This window comes from Lutra lutra, chromosome 14 (assembly GCF_902655055.1).
Source record: "Lutra lutra chromosome 14, mLutLut1.2, whole genome shotgun sequence".
NCBI lineage: Eukaryota > Metazoa > Chordata > Mammalia > Carnivora > Mustelidae > Lutra > Lutra lutra.
Genome location: NC_062291.1, coordinates 13,740,286 through 13,758,704, shown reverse-complemented (window position 1 = coordinate 13,758,704; position 18,419 = coordinate 13,740,286). Strand labels below are relative to the sequence as shown.

Sequence of the window (18,419 nt, the reverse complement as noted above, 5' to 3'; positions counted from 1 at the left end):
AAGTAAATTAATAAGTGTCCAATTTTAATGATGACCCTAAGTTCTTTAAGGTGGATGAGGCTTTGAAAAGCAAGCTGTATCTGACTGTAATTAGCTACAGGGAGCCTTGATAAGATATTAATCTAAGTACATTCATGTGGCTCCTTGAGATACATATGAAGAAGTTCCTGCTGTTTGTCAATTACGTTGAATAAGGAATTAGCATTATCATAGGTCCAACTGTGATGATTATGCAAATTTTCTGTGACAGTGTTTTATTCAGGCTTAATATGTAAAAACATGTCACATATGTTCTGCAACTTACAATGTCCAAGCTAAGGCATGCGTTGACAAAGAAAGTTCCCTAATTGGGTCCATTAAGTTGTGTACCTGCAGCAAAAGCAATTTCGAAACCTAAGAGAGTCATCACTAGATAATTGCCAAGCTCATCATCAGAGTCAGTGCCTGATAAATTGCTTTGCTCGCCTGCTCATGTTTACTCTTTGCTTTTTTAATTTTTAATTTATTTTTAATTTTTTAAAAGATTTTATTTATTTATTTGAGAGAGAGACAGTGAGAGAGAGCATGAGAGGGTAGAAGGTCAGAGGGAGAAGCAGAATCCCCGTGGAGCTGGGATCCCAATGCAGGGATTCGACCCCAGGACTCCAGGATCATGGCCTGAGTCGAAGACAGTTGCTTAACCAACTGAGCCACCCAGGCCCCCTCATGTTAACTCTTTGAATCAGCCTTTGTAATAGGGCCTTTTCCCAATTGTGGATGTGATTACAGAGATGTCACATGAAAATCGACCTATCTTGTAGGCCCAATACATGCTTTCCAATCTCATAACAGAAAAAAAAAATTGCAATGTTTAATGCTGCTAATACTTAGAAATCTGTTACATGACATCATTAAGGTGAGTCTGGAGGAAAATGGGACTGGTATTATGTTTGGAAAAATGACTTCCTGATGAAGGAAGACAATTTCAAGGCTTTAGAATATCTCCCATCATTACATTAGTACCATATTATTTTTAAAAAGCAGTGTGAATTCTTGTAATAGTGATAATTCTGGATTTAAGAGTTTAACAAGTGCTGCCATTTAATTCCTGTAAGATAGGAAGCACAGGGGCGCCTGGGTGGCTTAGTGGGTTAAAGCCTCTGCCTTCAGCTCAGGTCATGATCCCAGGGTCTTGGGATCAAGTCTCACATTAGACTCTGCTCAACAGGGAGCCTGCTCCCCGCCCCCCTCTGCCTGCCTCTCTGCCTACTTGTGATCTCTGTCAAATAAATAAATAAAATCTTAAAAAAAAAAGATAGGAAGCACAATTGTATCCATCTTATGCATGAGAAATCAAGGGAGGCAGACATTCGGTAACTGGTCAGCACAGGAAAAACTGGTAAGTGGTGGAACCAGGATTTAAGTTTCCCTCTATCTGGTTCCTGAGCCTAGACCACTAGCTACTGTGTTACATAGTTACTTCCTATAACAACTAAATGAGAATCTTTATTTTTTTTCTTTAAAGTGCATAGTTGTCAAGTTGCAATGGGTAGGACAGTCGGGTAAGCAGTGGTTCTCACGTGTTTTGGCCTCAGGATTCTTTCAGACTCTTAAAATTTATTGAGGACCTTGGGGCTCCTGGGTGGCTCAGTGGGTTAAAGCCGCTGCCTTCGGCTCAGGTCATGGTCCCAGGGTCCTGGGATCGAGCCCCACGTCAGGCTCTCTGCTCACCAGGGAGCCTGCTTCCTCCTCTCTCTCTCTGCCTGCCTCTCTGCCTACTTGTGATCTCTGTCTGTAAAATGAATAAATAAAATCTTAAAAAAAAATTTATTGAGGACCTTGAAAAGCTTTTGAGTGTGTAGGTTATTTTTACCTACAGATATTTATTTTTACTTACAGATATTTTACAGATATTTCCCTATTGGAAATTAAATCTGAGACATTATTACCTGAGAAATATTTACTAATTAAAAATAACAATAAACTTATTACATGTTAACATAAATAACGTTTTGAATGAAGATAATTATGCTTTCCAAAACAAAACTTTAGCAATTAAGGGTGGCTTTAAAAAAAATTCTATATCTATTAATACTTGGCTTAATAGAAAACAGCTGGATTTTCATATATGCTTCTGCATTTCATCAATTGTGAGATGTTGTTTTGGTTGTAGCACATGAAGAAAATATGGCCTCTGTACCAGATACGTGGTTAGAAAGGGAGAAGTTTTTTAAGAGCCTTTTTAGATGATTGTAGGTATTCTTGATACTATCAAACTCAAGTTGTACTTTCTTAAAAGTTCACTGCAGTGTGGGATTGGGACCCCTCAATGAACCTTTTGTACTCTGTTTGATTCGAACCTGTTAGTTTATCTTGTTCTTCTTCTTCTTTTTTTTTAAAGATTTTATTTTTTTGACAGAGTCACAGAGTGAGCGTGAGTGAGCACAAGTGAGGGGAGAGGCAGGCAAAAAAGGGAGGGAGAAGCAGGCTCTCTGCAGAGCAGGGAGCCCAAGGAGGACTCTATGTGGGACTTGATCCCAGGACCCTGAGATCATGACCCGAGCTGAAGGCAGATGCTTAACTGACTGAGCCACCCAGGCACTCCTATCTTATTCTCTGAATGATCTTTTACTCATGTATAATTCTGTAACATTATGAATGGATTATTTAGAAAATATTGGCTCACTGATTTGTGTAGTCTTCCAAATATTGACACACTTCACTGTAAACATAAAAAAAAAAAAATCACATTTGCTAACATCACCCTGAGCTCATTAGAAAAGTCTTTAAATACTGGGAAGCTGTCAAGTTCAAAGCGGCAGATACAAGTTTTTTAAAATACTAATTTTTACTTAAAAGCTTGAATTTTATCCCTGACAGCAAATACTGTTCGTCATTCTCCTGAAAGGGTCTCGATATCCCACTGGGGCCATCAGCCACGCTTTGAGGGTCACTGGTGAAGAGCTTTGATTGGGGAGAAGTAAAGAAGAGAACATTCATCTAAAGGTCCAAACAAATTAATTTCCAGAGTGCTGAAGAAACATGAAAATGGTCTCAAAATCACTAGCCATAATCTGTGATAAATTAGGAGAAATGGGAGAGAGTTCAGACATGCAGGAATGAGAAAAGATTGCCTTCACTCTCCCGGGGGATGTATTCTGGCCAACTCTGATTCCCAGAAAAAGACTACATGATATCCCATAGCAGGTAGCTTCAGAACCCTACAGAATAACTCAGCAACTGCCAGATGTCGTGAGGGTTGGGAGGTCATCTTAAGTTTCGTTTTCCTGCACAATCACTTGACAAGTGCTTCACGTGGCGTATACCCTGAAGTATTTGAATAACTACGAAGAGACAGTTGAAGGATAATTTGTATGGCTACTGCTTGTACAAACTGAACCAAGCTCATTTGATTAGAAACCGTTTATAGAGTACCCGCCATATGCAAAATGCCATGGTAGGGAAATGGCAGATGGGAGGGGCACAGAGAAAAGAATTGGCCTTGAGAAAGGAAATTACCAAGGGTATTATCAAGTATAAAATCTGTGAACTCCACCTAATGAGAGGAAGTAGCATGGCCTTACGGGAAGATCATAGCATGAGGAGTTAGAGTATTTGAAAATGTGCTCATCCTGGTTTCTGCCAACTCAGTGGACGCCCTTGGGCAAGTGACTTCAAGTCTTGACCGGTGTCTAATGTCTGTAACATTAGAGGTTACGGTCCCTGGAAGGAATGGAGTTGTGGTCTCTCAGTTTACAGAGCATGACCAAGAGGGACTTTGAAGAAGACAGTTTGCTGTCCTAGCTCTGTGCTGCCCGTTACTAAAGCCACTAGCCACATTGTGGCTATTGAGCACTTGAAACAGGACAAGTCCAAACTGAGATGTGCTCTAAGTGTAAGTGACACATCAGATTTTGAAGACTTAGTATGAAAAATAGAATGTAAAATATCTCATCGGTATTTTTTTTAAATAAGAATTACAGGTTAAAAAGATAAGTTTTAGATACATGGGTTTATATGAAAATATTAATTTCATCTCTATTTTTAAAAAACATATGGTTCCTAGAGAATTTAAAATTGCATATATGGCTTGGATTAGAAAGTGGACAGTGCTGTTTCCAACCAAACTTGAAGAAGAACCTAACTTTACTTTTAATTGTTCTTTCTGAGGCTTGCAAGCAGAGTGTGGGTCCCAGTTTTGACCAGAGGGCCTCCCAGAAGATTCCATCTGGTCTCTGTTGTGTTCTCAGTCTGCACTTTGATGAATGCTAGGGCCCCATGAGCTCTCCTCCTATGATTTGTCAGCAGTAGGCGAGGGTCAGGCCCCAAAGGGACGCCTGCTATGGGACACAGGGGACTTTCTCTCCCCTTCCTTTATTCAAGCAGCAGACTGTCCAGCGGGCACTGACTGAATGAAGCAACGAGCATACGAAATCTGTGTGCGTTTTTGTTTACGGTTCAGGCTTTGGACCGGCTCAGGCCACCGGGCTGATTCTTGGTGCCACCGTTCACCAGCTCTGTGACCTGCCTCGTCCTCTTGGGGCCTCCAGCTATTCAGTCTATGAAACACGAGAACTGCGTGTGCTGCCATGTTTTGAAGAAGCTTCCGGGGCTGGTCGCTGAAGCAGGTCTGGACACTGCCCGGATCCCCGGAACAACATGATGGAGTGGGGGGCGAGCACCTGTGGGGTGCAGACAGGTCACCCTCGGTCCAGGCCCCCCGGCGATTTGAGTCCTCGCAGCATTAGTAGGGGGAAGTGTGTGTCTGCCCTGGCCTGCAGGAGTCTGTCGCTGAGGGCTGGGCCATGAGCAGAGGGGCTTCTCCTCACCCAGAGCTCCCCGGCAAGCCCAGCTTCCTCCTGGGTCTGGCTCTCTCCTGCTCCACAAACCTTCTCTGCCTGCACTTTCTGTCCCTCCCACTTCCTCCGTTCTCCCTCAGCCCTACCCTGGCCTTTTCCTAAATAAATAAAGACTCTCAACTTCCTGTCCTTCTATCCTGTCCTTCTATCGTCAACCCACACTCTCCCTCCTTCAATCTGCTTCCCTGTGATGCAAAAGGAAAAATCCTCTTCCTCTTGTGTAAGGCCAGCTTTTGTGCTCCTTGTCCTTACTTTCTTGGGACCCAGGTCATGTCTTATTGAATTATCTCTTTTTCATCTCATTTATGACATTTTAATCTCCTTTGGGTCATTTCTTAGAGCCTATTAGATATCCTTTTTCCCCCCCTCTTTTTTTTTTTTAGTAAAAGGAGAAAAAGAAAACCTTTATCTTGCATCCTACTTACATATCACTCTCTTTATTTTGTATTAATTTTTTAATTTCTTTAAATCTATTTTTTGTTGACGTAGAGTTGACACACTGTGACGTACGTTACTTTCAAGTACACAACATAGAGATTTGACGTCTCTATACTGATGCTATGCTCACCACACGTGTCACTACCATCTGTCACCACAAAATGCTATTCCAATATCATTGGCTATATTTCCTACGCTCTGCCTCATATTCCCATGACTTATTCATTCCATGACTAGAAGCCTGTGTCTCCCACTTCCCTTCACCCATTTTGCCCATCCTCCATCCCCCTTTTCTCTCTTTTAAAAAAATCAAGTTAAAAAAGAAGAATCTACCCTTGTTTTGACTTCCTCATATCTCACTCACTCACTTTTCTATTTCTAGTATTTACCATATTAATTCAGTTACAAATGCACTTTCCAGAATCACCTGTAGAATAATACACTGATTTAGAACTACTCCAGACCTCACGCAATTATCAATCAAGTCAAAGGTAAGAATAGACAGATGTTCAGCTATTTAGGGCTTCCGAATTTTTATCACCTATGCAACCTTTCCTGGCAAGGTATGGGAGAACGTGTTCTGGGAAAATGCGGAAGTAAACCAAGAAAGAGGAAGGCATGGGATCTGGGAAAGGGGAGGGAGAACAGCAAAAGGAAGTCCTAAAAATAAAATGACATAGCAGGCCTAGAGGAAAACCAGTCCAGACTGAAACAGAAACGTTGAGTCCTCCGGGGGGACTCAGGTCTCCAGGAGGAAGAGTAGAACCAGTGTTTTTGGAGTGTAGGCAAAAAGTTATCAGTAGGTAGGTGACACAGATGCTGGAGAATCTTGGAAAAAACATGTAAGAGTATTAGAGGTACACTAAAATTCAAGCAAATGCAACACACATCTCCTGGTAACTGCTGATCTACTCTGGGTCTCAATAGATTTGTACAGCGGACGTTTCGTATTAACGGAACCATATAATACGTGTTTTTTTGTGTCTGCCTTCTTTCACTTAGTGTGATGTTGGCAAGTTTCATCCATGTGATATCTCACCCCTTTCTGTGGCTGAATACTATTCCTTGTTTGGATATATCACTTTTCGTTTGCATTAGAATCTTAAACACCCTTGTTAACAATATGTAATTGAATGAATACGGGACCAGGTGGTGTGATCTAGTGTACATTAAAACACAAGTCCTTGGTGGGTTGTGAATTTGAAAAGGTCTATTTTTAACACGTTTTCTGAGAATATTTAGATATGAATTAAGTACATGTAGGGGAATCAAGAAACCATGCCAGCTGCCACAGACTTTTGGCAAAGATGGTAGCTTATGTATACATTTCTGAAGCTTTTCTCAGAATTGGAAATGGCCAAGAGACATTAAAGAAACAAAACAAAATACCCCCAACTAATTTGTTTTGAAACCGGGGAATGATGCCAACCACATTTCAAAGAATTTCAAAATTCAAAGAATTTCTATTTTCTACTGTAGAGCAGTGGGACCAGACGGAAGTGACAGAGAGGGAAGGAAATCCTAAAGCCCTATCAGCACCCCTTAAGTTAAAGCAATCAAAGTTGAGAATGAGGATGGGATATGTGGCTAAAATAAGAACATGATACATGGCTTACGGTAATGAAAAGCAAATTGGGGATTTTCTCTGATCCATCTTCTCAGTAACTCAGGGTTTCACATGGAGGCAGATGAGGACTTTCCCAAACAGAGTGGTATTAATGTCTACTTTCTTCTCTAGAGGATGGAGGGCTGTTTCATGTGAGCGGATGTATCAAGAGTGGTTACCAAGCCAACAGTAAACTGATGTGGAGAATCGCCTTCCTACAACAGAGAATGAAATATGGAAGTCAACCAAAAAAGACAAATTAGCCCAGTGCAATGGGACCTGGGGGCAGACTCTGGGCTCAGTTCTCTCCAGTTTTCTATAGACTTCTTTTGGAATGGTTTTGAGAACACAAATCAGCTCTCCAGCTGGATCTACTCATCTCTCTTTCTGTGGTTTTACCCATGGTGCCCTCATCCATTCATGTGATGTGAGACACCTTCCGTAACCTGAGGACTCCCAAATTTATATTTCTATCCAAGATTTCCCTTCAAAGTCCCAAGCTTGTCTATTTTTCAAATGGCATCACAAACTTATTGTGTCCCAAACCCAACTCCTGATTCTCACCCTTAAACCTGTTTCTCTGCTGAGAGTGTGGCATTATCCACCCCATTGCTTGAACCTAAAGCCTAGCAATTTCTTCCTCTTATTTAATGAAACCCTTTACGCCACATTTGATCCAGTTCACTTAACCCAAAATTCCAATTCCAAAAATACATCTTGAATCCTTTTGCCAATATCTGAACTACTATGACTTCTCATTCGGATCACTGACTTTGTATCCTAACAGACTTGTTTTCCACCTCGTGCTTCCCAGGAGCAGCCATGGTAGATCTAAAGTCTCAGTCAGACCATGCACTCCTTTCCTTGAACATCTTAGTAACTTCTTGTAGCATCTCCAAGAACATCCAAGCCTGGGGGTGACCTGGTTTTGTCCATCTCTTTCACTTTAAATCCTGTAGTGTGATTAGGACAGAGAAGAGCAAGAGTGTTCCTAGCCTCAGGGCATTTGCACGTGCTGTGCTTCATACCTGCCTAGTTCACACCTACCCTTTCTTCTGGATTGCTCATTTTCATCGTCCAAATCTCATCTTAACTGTCACTTCCCAGGAGGTCTAGAGCATCACCCAATAAAAGGCAGACTCTTCCCCCTTTGGTATTCTCTCTTGAAGGACTCCCTTCTTTTTCTTTAATAGCTTGCCCCAGTTCATACCAGATATTTGGTTTCTTGCTTGTTTATAGTCTCATTCACAGCAGGGAATGGGACTGTAAGCCACTCCTAGGATTTTTTTTTTTTTCCTTTCACCATTTTCCTTCTGGTGCCTGACATGTGGAGATCCTCTACTAATATATTTTTCAATAAAATGAATGACTTAAAAAATAAGCAAACAGCAATAGAACAAGACAGAAATGAGATAGATGAAAAAATTCTGCCGCAGAGAGAATTAGAGGATTGCCATAGCTTTTGAAACCAGGGGATGAAAGCATTTCAGGAAAGACAGTGAAATCTCAGGGAGCATTCGCTTAGCGCTCTCAGGACACTGGAAGAAATCATGAATCCTTACAGAAGAGTTAAAAGATGTTATGGTAAGACAACAAAATGGGAGAGAAAGGGAAATGCAAGGGGATGGTAGGACCGTGGCAGAAACTGCAACAGCATTGGAAGCAACAAGGAGCAGTGTCGCCGCTGCAGAGAATAAGGTCAGTTCAGTGAAAGGCGAGTGTAAGGCGCTCTGAGAACACAGAGGAAAAGGATGAGAATAGAGAACTGGAAGGAACATCCGGACCTGCAACAGGTAGACAAAAAGGAAAGGTGCAACATGGATAAACGGCGGTCCTGACAGGGAGAGAGGAAAGGGAGCAAAGCTGCTTCTGAGCACAAGAAAGGTCCAGATACGCCCGTGCATGAATTCATGACAAAATTAACAGTACCTGGAAACACCCTGGTGACTTTCTTGAATTCAGGCTTATGGAATTACTTACTTATACTTTGCCTAGCAGAGTCCTACTCGTGATGGGAACATGAGTTTGGGAGGGCAGGGGTCTGTACACAGTAGGTACTCAATACATATATGCCAGTTTTAACATAAAAAGTTATATATTCGTGTAAAAATCAGCAAATAGGAGGAAGGATTGCGGTCTTTTTGCTGACATACACAAGCTTCAGTAAAATTACTATAATAAAATTATATGCACTGGACAACAAAATATATACTACAAACTCTATTTGTAATCTGAACAGAAGAATCAAAACAACAGTGGAAAGAAACCTTAGCATAATTCCTTTGAGTTTTTACCTAATCAAAGAGAAAAAAGTATCTGTGATTATAGATAAATTGAGTAATATAAATAATACTTAAAAATATGTAACAAATTTTATTCTTTGTAAAAAAAAAAAAGTCTTCTTTTTAAAGTTCCTGGAACACTAAATGACAAATCTTTAGTTAAAAATATCTCATGTGCATAATATAATTTTATTTTTAAAAATCTGTATGCAGGGACGCCTGGGTGGCTCAGTTGGTTAAGCGGCTGCCTTCGGCTCAGGTCATGATCCCAGCGTCCTGGGATCGAGTCCCACATCGGGCTCCTTGCTCATCCGGGAGCCTGCTTCTCCCTCTGCCTCTGCCTGCCATTCTGTCTGCCTGTCCTTGCTCTCTCTCCCTCTCTCTCTCTGACAAATAAATAAATAAAATCTTTAAAAAAAAATCTGTATGCATGTATACAAATATATTTTTCTGGGTAAAAATAATGCAAGATGGAGACAGCAGTAGGAAGAGTATTTTCTCTGGGTGGTGGGATTTCTTTTTTGGGGGGCATTCCAGTTTTTTAAATTATTTTTATTTAAATTCTAGTTAGTTAACATACAGTGCAGTGTTGGTTTCAGGAGTAGAATTCAGTGGTTCATCACTTACCTACCACACCCAGTGCTCATCACAATACGTGTCCTCCCTCACACCCATCTGGGGGGTGAGATTTCTAATTATTAAACATTTTCCTTTTACTTATATGAAATTTCTATCCTTTCTACAGTGAAGCTGTATTACTTGGATAATTAAAAAAGCAAAGGGGAGAAGCTAGCCAGCTGATACTCACATGAAATATTATTAGTAAAGAGATGGTCCGTCCTAAGAGAGGGGTGACCGGGAAGATAGAGGAGACGTGCGTACAGACAACAAAACCTTCAGTGTGGCTTGGGAAGCTTTACTAAAGTGTAAAAATTGAGAGAAACTCAAGCCAAAACGTTCTATATGGAAAAGATCGCCAAGCGTGCAGGCAGAAGGTTTTCCCAAGCACAGCATCCCACGAAGTAAAGAACAGATTTTAAACAATCTCAAAGGAATATGGATATTAAAATGAACGTAATCTTAGAAGGACTATGTGACGCTGCTGCAGGTTTGGGGAAGTGAAAAAGACTTCTGGCCTCTGGGAGTGGTAAGAGACAGGCCGGTGTAGTAAAAAGATCTCTGTAGCATTAGGCGTTCTTGAATGTGAGGGCAAGGTCTGCCCCTCAGCCGGCTAGTAACCCGATTACTGAGACGTCTCTGATGCTCAGTTTTCTCATCTATAAAATGGGGATAAGGTTATTTACTTTGGATGCTTGGTATATTGAATTATCCAAAGAAAGTCTGTGAACACATGTGGATAAACATATCTGTATGCGTGCATGAGTACATATATATACACGTATGTACGTAGTATCAGGCACAAGTGAACCTGGGGTTGGTTAGGAAAGAAATGGGGCTGGATCTTGAGGAATTAATTCGGTCCGTACATGTGGAGCACGAAACACAACAGGCAGAGGGGCACAGAGTACTTGTGTGTACCTTCACGAAGCTTACACATGGCCCCTTACAGGGAAGCCAAAATCTGGACCACGGATCCGCAGGCGGGAGGGAGACGGATAACAACTCCCTCCTGCATTACGAGGGAGGCTGGAAAAAGCCAGAGGAGAAAAATAACAAACCGTCCACAGAGAATTATTCGATTTCATTCGATTGACAATGATCACAGCCTCATTTTTCTTCTCCCGATCATCCAAGCCCATTAGTCGGGAGGGCAACGCAGGCGCGGAGAATCGAGAAGGTGGGGCTGGGAAGCTGGTAAAAAACCCAAACGCTCCCGTGTTTATTTCTGCCTGCTTGCCTGGGACCAGTGTTTCACAAAAGGAGTGAGAAATTAGTAACCACATGCTGGGCAAGATGTTCCTGAGAATGTCAGGAAGCTTGTTTGTCAACCTTAATTGACAACCGATGTTTCAGGACAAAGCGTAATTCTCATAATTTAATGGGACAGCATTGCTACTTAATGCCAGAGGGGGCAAGAGCGACTATAGGGCCAAAGCCTGTAGAAGGGAGAAATACGGACAAAATAATCCCCTTTTTGTTTTAGGAAAATGTAAAGTGGTGCCCCAGGGATTGTTGGCAAATATTATCATCTTTGAAAGCTACTACTTAACACAAATTCCGGGAAACCAGAGACTTCTGGGTAATGTGAATCACAAGGAAAGAATGCCCCATTCTGTGGCTGCAACTTTTTAATGGAATACTGGTTGATTTTGAGTGAAGAAGGCCAGGGGTCAGGGTCAGTTTGGGAGAATTTCCTGCCTGTTTCTGTCGAGGCGCCTCCGCAAGACGCTTCTTTCTTGGCCGTCTTGAAAAGTTTCCTGGGATCACCTACATGTGGGAGCCACCCATACCTCTAGCGGCAGGGCTCCCCTTTTTCTCTACATGGCTTAACTGAGGGTAGAGCTCAACAGCTCTGTGTGGACCTCTGTGTGCTGCGATGGCTTCTGAAGGAGATCTTTTCTGAGTCACTTCCTAATGAAGAGTTCTGTGGTAGGAAAGGGCAGGGTGGGGGCTGGGGCAGAAGGGTGCTTTGAAAGAGAGGGCCGGACTTGGAGGGCTTAACGCTTCTATTAGAGTCAAGGAATGATAAACAGCAATCTGGGGTTCGAGCATCGGTGGAGGGCAGGTGTGCAGGGGATGAAGCTGGGAAGAGTTTGGGACCTCCTAGCGCTTAGGGAGAGGAGTTGGCCCCAGCTAGGATGGGGAGAGTGTCCCTAAAAGTCCCCTCCTGGATCCATACCGGTGCAAATATGGTGGAAGGGGGAGCCTGAGGAGAGGGAGGTCAGTTAGGAGGAGGAGAGAGTGAGGGGAAGGGCAGGACTTGCCGGGGCGGCGCACACAGAGAGGAGGGGGACCCAGCGACATCAAGAACATGGAATGGATAGGATTTGGTGATTTCAGTGCAAATGATGAGGGGAGATGAGGCAAGCCCCGTTGGATGCCGGTGGTGCCCTTTACCCAACAGGAGGAGGGAACTTCTTATTTACCTCTCTGATATTTTCTCCGTACGCTGATGCTTATTTTTGGCTGCTAGTGGAATTTGAAATGGAGAAAGCTAAAGATGGCTGACTGGTTGCTGCCCCATTGCTGAGAGGAAGAGAGTAGATAGAACACCCACTGCTTTCCCTGTGAGCCAGCTCTGTTCCTGTGGGAGAGACATGTATTCCAGCACGGAATCACGAAATCACCCAGCAGCTCTGGACTGGAGATGGGTCCAGATGCCAAGGGACTGAAGGGGGAGCCCATCTCTACCTCTGCCAGGGTGGGCATGGAGGTCAGGCATTTGTAAGGGCTTCCAAGAGGAAGCGACTCTTGAACTGAGGCTTGAGGGACACGTGGGCGTTCTGCAGGTGGAAAAGTGAGATGAGAAGTGGGTAAAGACATCGCATATGAGAGAACATGGCGAAGCTGGGCGATGGCAAATGGCGCAGTCTGGCCGAAGGCTCGTGTGAGCGGAGGGAAAGTGTGAAATGAAGCTAAGAAGGAAATCAGGGGCAGAGCAGGAAGGGCTTTGAGGCAATGACAGGAAGTTACAGTCTTTGCCTTGTAGCTGATGGGGAAATGTTGGGGAGCTTTGAGGAGAATTACAGATGCCATTCTCTTGCCCACTCACGCACTCACCAGATGTTACCCAAGTTCCATGTTGGACCACTTCGGCAGCAGAGTGAAGGGTGGGGGCAAAGAAAAGATGTTTAGTGGAGAACACCAGCTGTTTTCCCAAATGTACGTCTTCTGCTGGGATACACAGCTAGATGACAGTTCTCTGTCTCTCTTGCTGCTAGGTGTGGCCGTGTGTCCTTATGCCAGTCTGCGCCATGTGTGCAGAAGGGAGTTGTGCTGCATCATGGCGAGGGCCTTTGAGACCTCTCCTGTGCTAGGCTTTATGCTTTTCCTCCTACCGGCCAACTGAGTTGAGACCTTGGAAACCAAGTCCGGAAGATCCTGGTGCTGCCATCAACACAGGCCTCCCTACTCTCCGGAAACACACCCTGGACTGTTATGTGAGTCAGAAATAAACATTTATTATGTTGAGTCATTGTGCGTTTGGATCTATTCCCATAGCTTAGCTACCCTAAGCGTACACAGTTGGTGTGAAGAAAATGGAGGTCTCAGCTAGGGCCATGATGGTTTTCGGATTTGAGGATGGCCCCACCACTTCTGGTTGTCTTTTCTGTGGTTTGGAAGGAAGCCCCGGGCTTAAGCAGGGGGGCCCCTAAGAAGGACCCAAGAGCTGGAGGCCATCTCTTGCCATCGCTCGTGGAAGTTACTAAGTGCTATGTGTGCCACTGTTTCTTATTAGTGAGAAGGTGGGAGAGCGTGTTGCAGAAGTCACTTTGGTGGTGTCTAAGGCAATTCCCTTCAGGACTCTCTCCCCATTCGCTTCAGCACGTTCAAAGAACTTTCTGGCTCTGCCTCACCTTGTCCCTGACCACTGAGCTCCTAGTGACTCTCCTCGTTCTTCCAGATGTTGACACTCATGGGCACTGTCTACATAACACACTCAAGCCTTTCCCAGCTTACAAGACAAGTCGCTCATGCCACGCAGCCCCTCCTCTAGCTACAGCGTGCTCTCCTTCCCCGGACAGCCAAACTTCTAAACGAATCCTGCAGGACGTCTGTTCTCCTTCACCTCCTGTGCATAGCTGAGCCTGGGTAGCCAGGACTCCTCTTCAGCAAGCCCTCTAGAGCTGTTCGCGCAAGCCTACCAGCTTAACCCTTTCCTTGCCGAGCCCAGTGGCTATTACCCAGTCCTTATCGCCGGTGACCTTGAAGGTCTCCCCTCAGCTTCCCTGAATGCAAACTCTAAACCTTAGTAGGAGCATGACTCCAATAACCCAATAATAGAATACATAAATATTCATGTATATATGTACATTTACACAGGAATATACAAAACGGCCAAGGAAATGTTAACACTGCTTGTGAACTATTAATCACATATAATCACGTATTGATGGAGCCAAGGCCCCCCTCCCAGTCTTCGTATTTCTCCAATCTCTGTGGAGGGTCTTGCGTTCTCTTCTACTCTTCATAGAGTTTTTCTCTGGTGTATGTTTCTTTCTCCTATTTTCTTGTGCTTGTTGGGTTTATCCCTGTTGTCCTAAAAATCTGGCAGTCATCTGTGTTCGGTCTATCACCTTGATCCAATTCCAATATGACTCCTGCTGTACCTAGGAAAAAATTTATGTCTATTTTAGATCTTTCTGTCCTATTCTAGTCTCTTTTTTGGACTGATAATTTTTATTAATTGCTTTGGATTTTTTAGGTCAACAGCGATATTAGATACAGACCACAATTTTATCTCCTTCCCCAAAGCTCCCTCTCGCTTTTCTTTTCGTTGTCTTATTTCATTGACTAGAAATTCCAGATTGCGTTAGACACGGTAAGAGAAGACATCTTTATCTTATTTTTGGTGTTAGTGGGACTCAATTTTTCACCATATATATTAGCTGTTGGCTGTATGTAGGCATTCTTTATCTTGTTTGGGTTCTATCTCTTTGTTCCCTCTCTTTCTAGGTTACTGAGCAATTTAAAAAAAAAAGTGTTGATGTTGTATTTTTATCCAGTTCCTTTTGACCTTCATGCAGAAGTGAGTTTCTCCCCGTTTAACTTAATGAAATAAATACATTTCCTAATGGAGAGAGGTCATCTGTTACCCCGGTCTTCTTGCTTTGTGTCCAACTGTCACCGCAGAGTAGGATGAAAACAAGACCCTGAGTGACAAGTGACAGGACGTCCCCCGCCCATGAGGAGGGCAAGATGGATGGATTGCGGTCTGATCTCCTAGTTGTCATTGTTGTGTTTTTTCTCAGTCACAGCGAGTTTTCATCACCCTCTGAGAGCAGAAGCCCACCCCACAGAGAACAGGAGTCTGAACAGGCAGCTTCCAGGCCAGGACCTCAGGGACCCGTTGCAGCCATGGAACAAGACTGAGCCACCTGGGGAACAGGATAGAAGCTATCTCTCTGGCTCTTCACCAACTACATAATCAGGTGTAGACATGGCATGTTTTCTCCTTGTCAGCTCAACATGCCCGGAAGGGAAGCAGGGGCCGAGGTAATGAGGACCTTCTACTGTTGCTTCTCGCCTTCTTCCCCTTTTCTGAATAGGGGCTTTGATTCTGCACTAGTTCATATCTGACAACTGCCCTTAATCCTAAACCTTAGGACTAAGCCTCAGGAGTTTCAACAGCGATGGGCAAATCCTTCTCTTGTGAGTGCTGGTTGGCAAATGCTGCCAGTTATCTTAGGTGTTCACAATTATTTCCATGAGGTACATCCTGGACCTTTCCCACATAGTAGATCCTAATGAGTTATATGGGAGGGAGGCCCTCCTTTTTTTAAGAAAGAATTCAGCAATCATGGAAGTTGAGCCATCTTTTCATGAGTGTGTGATCCTAAAGCCTGTCTTAGTATTTAACTGTAAAGTAAGGCAACAGCTTAAAACATTTTAAGGTCCTAGTGAGGAGCCCAGTAGGCTAGGTTATCAAACTGTGGAAGAGGCTTCCCAAACAGACTCGGTGAGGGGAGAACTGGGAGCTCTGGTCTGTCACCCTCAACCCCTCCAGCATCTTTCCCAGTTGGACCCTGGACGGCTCCTGGTGGGCTCTAATCCCTGCCCTGCTAGAAGGAAAAACTTCTCCTCAGGAGTGGTCACACCTACCACGTGACTGATTGCCACAAAGACCGCCCCCTCACACTAACACAGAACAGGCCAGGTGGGAGCCTTGATTAGGCTGCTCAGTGACTGTGCACAGGGTTTTTGGGTAGATCACACTGCTCTCTCAGCAAGGTAGAATGGGGGCTGAGAGGTCCAGCCAGTCAGGAAATGGACATGAAGATCCCAGGTCAAGTGAGATCAAGAGAGGAGGGCAAGGGGATCAGGTGAGGAGCAAGAGAGGACTTAGAAAGCCAAGGGCTGGTGAACATCATGAGGTAGGAAAGACTGTGAGGGAACAGGACAGACAGTGGAGGACAAGAAGGAAGGAACAGATGTGCTGAGTAATGTGGATGAGTCTAAGGAAATAATGACCTAGGTTCTAGAAGTTTCCAGGCTGTGGTTCTCGGGAGGCACCCAGGTGTGCTTTTCCTTCTTGTTCTTGGATTTCTGTGACAGTCCTATGGATTCTCAAATGACCCACCTGTGTATGTTAGCTTGCGTGTTCTCGAAGCCAGAAGACCCAGCCCCAGACACTGACCGTAGGAGAACCTCCTTTTGTAGGCGGTGGAACCGTGAAACTCTGTCTTTCCTCTCATACTGTTTTTCCTAATTCTCCACCTCACGGGAATCCCACAGGGACAAAGCATGGCTGGGAATGTCCGGAGCTTGAGGATTTGAAGGTCACCAGCAGGGCTGAGAGCTCGCTCTTCACACTCATATCCACGAGGCTGAGATCTTCTATCCCCGCAAAGAGGGCTCATCGAATGTTCTCAAGTTGCGAATGGTTATCTACCAACAGTGCTGGGTAGCCAGTCTCCTTCCTGCCTACTTGTACCCCTCAAACTGGCCAGGACGGCAATGCCACCCTATTCTCAGTCCCATTCCTTGGAAACAAAAGAGCAAATGAACAAAAGGTGAGAATTAATTGTAGGGGGTGGGCATATCAGGAGAAGATTTCTGATTGTGGCTCAGTGGAGAAAAGAAGGTCTGAATGTGATTCGAGTCAGCATGGGGAATTCTCCGAATGCCCTAGGATTCCCACAGAGGCTCCCCCCGCCCCCGGCTCCCTGACCTTAGGGGCCCATTTCACGGAGCAGCTCTTCTCAGATTGGGACTCAAGGGTGGAGAGAGATGGGGTGGGCATGCCGGAGAAGAAAGGCATTCCCTGTGGAGAAAGCAGCACGGTGGAGGGTGCGGAGAGGGTCAGCATGCTATCTAGAGGGAGAGCTAAGGACAAGAAGGTAAACTGAGGCTCAATCCTGCCGTGCTCTGTGGGTGGGCAAAGTGGGCATCAGAGTTACAGGAATAGGAGAGGGATTCATCAGAGGCCCTGGGGAAGGGCTCGGCTTTGTAAGGACTGGAGTGAAGATGGTGGGGGAGGAGAGGCCCTTCTTGAATCACTTTAAAAACCTTCAAAGACTTAACTGACAGGTTTACCAACAAATGTAAACATACTCTGTCTGTTAGGGGTAGGCTCAGAAAGACACACTGAGATTGTGGCTAAATTAGACCCAATGTTTCATGTCTGCACTCGGGGAAGTGTGTTGGTCTATGTCTCTAACATGTATGTCACTAAATCCTTGGATGTTCTTGTAATTTGTATGAGAATGTAAAAAAAAAAAACAAAAAACCCCAAACACTCCCGCCTCCCCAAACCAAAAAACAACAAAACCAACCTAGTCTCCCTTTTTTTTTTTCCCTAAGAGAGTTTAAGCTATCCTATGGTCTCTAGCCTTGGATTTTTAATTCACGGCAATGATTTTCAAATCAGTGAAACATTTCCTGCATATTATCAATTTCTGACTACAGATTAGAAAAATGCAAACCCTCTGTCTTAGCACCCGGCATCTCTGAGAAGACATTCTTTTCACAATGACATTTGAAGGCTTTCTGGAGGTGACCGATGGGACAGTAATTCTGAGTGAATTTAGAGATTTTAATTACTGTTGTATTTAATTGCAAGTGGGTGCTGTGGAAAAAAAAAAAGCTGTCAACAAAAGGAAGTAATTATTCCAAAGCATTACATCTGCTCCCCGTTCTCTGTCAAAAATTTCTCACTAAAAATGTGTTTCTTTAAACGTAACTCAAAGCAGCTGATGAAATGTAAGACCATGGAAAGTTTCAAATCCCAGAGCAAATGCTGGGGACTTGACTCAGCGGCAAAAGACCTCCCCACCGTCCCTCGCATCCCTTCCCAGGGCTTCCTACGTAAGTAAGTTCGGATGCCTGCCGTTTTGTTTCCAAAGCTCAGTATTTTCCACTTAAACACTTCCTTTTCATAATACTTCTGGTGTCTCTGCAGTGTTATTACTGTTTGATTTTTCCCTTTTAATAATGACTCTGACTGTGGTGCCTTTTTTTTTTTTTTAAGAGAGTGGACAGAGCAACACTAAAGCTACAGACAACTGTCCAGACAGGAGGTAATCCCGCAAACCCTCCCAGGATGCCTGCATCAACGGCCAAGGCCAGCGTGTGGAAGATGGCTTTTCCCAAGATCATTCCCCAGCATCCTCTAACCTGCTGGGAACCGCAAAG

The 18,419-nt window shown here is 44.0% G+C and overlaps 1 long non-coding RNA gene across 1 annotated transcript; it reads left to right on the top strand.

The window, feature by feature from the left end:
* The first annotated feature begins 15,189 nt into the window (after positions 1-15,189).
* LOC125084990 (uncharacterized) lies at positions 15,190-18,093 on the top strand. Its single transcript, XR_007122755.1, has 3 exons — positions 15,190-15,437; positions 16,521-16,798; positions 17,978-18,093. It is a non-coding gene; the product is annotated as an uncharacterized LOC125084990 (long non-coding RNA).
* Positions 18,094-18,419: the final 326 nt, after the last annotated feature.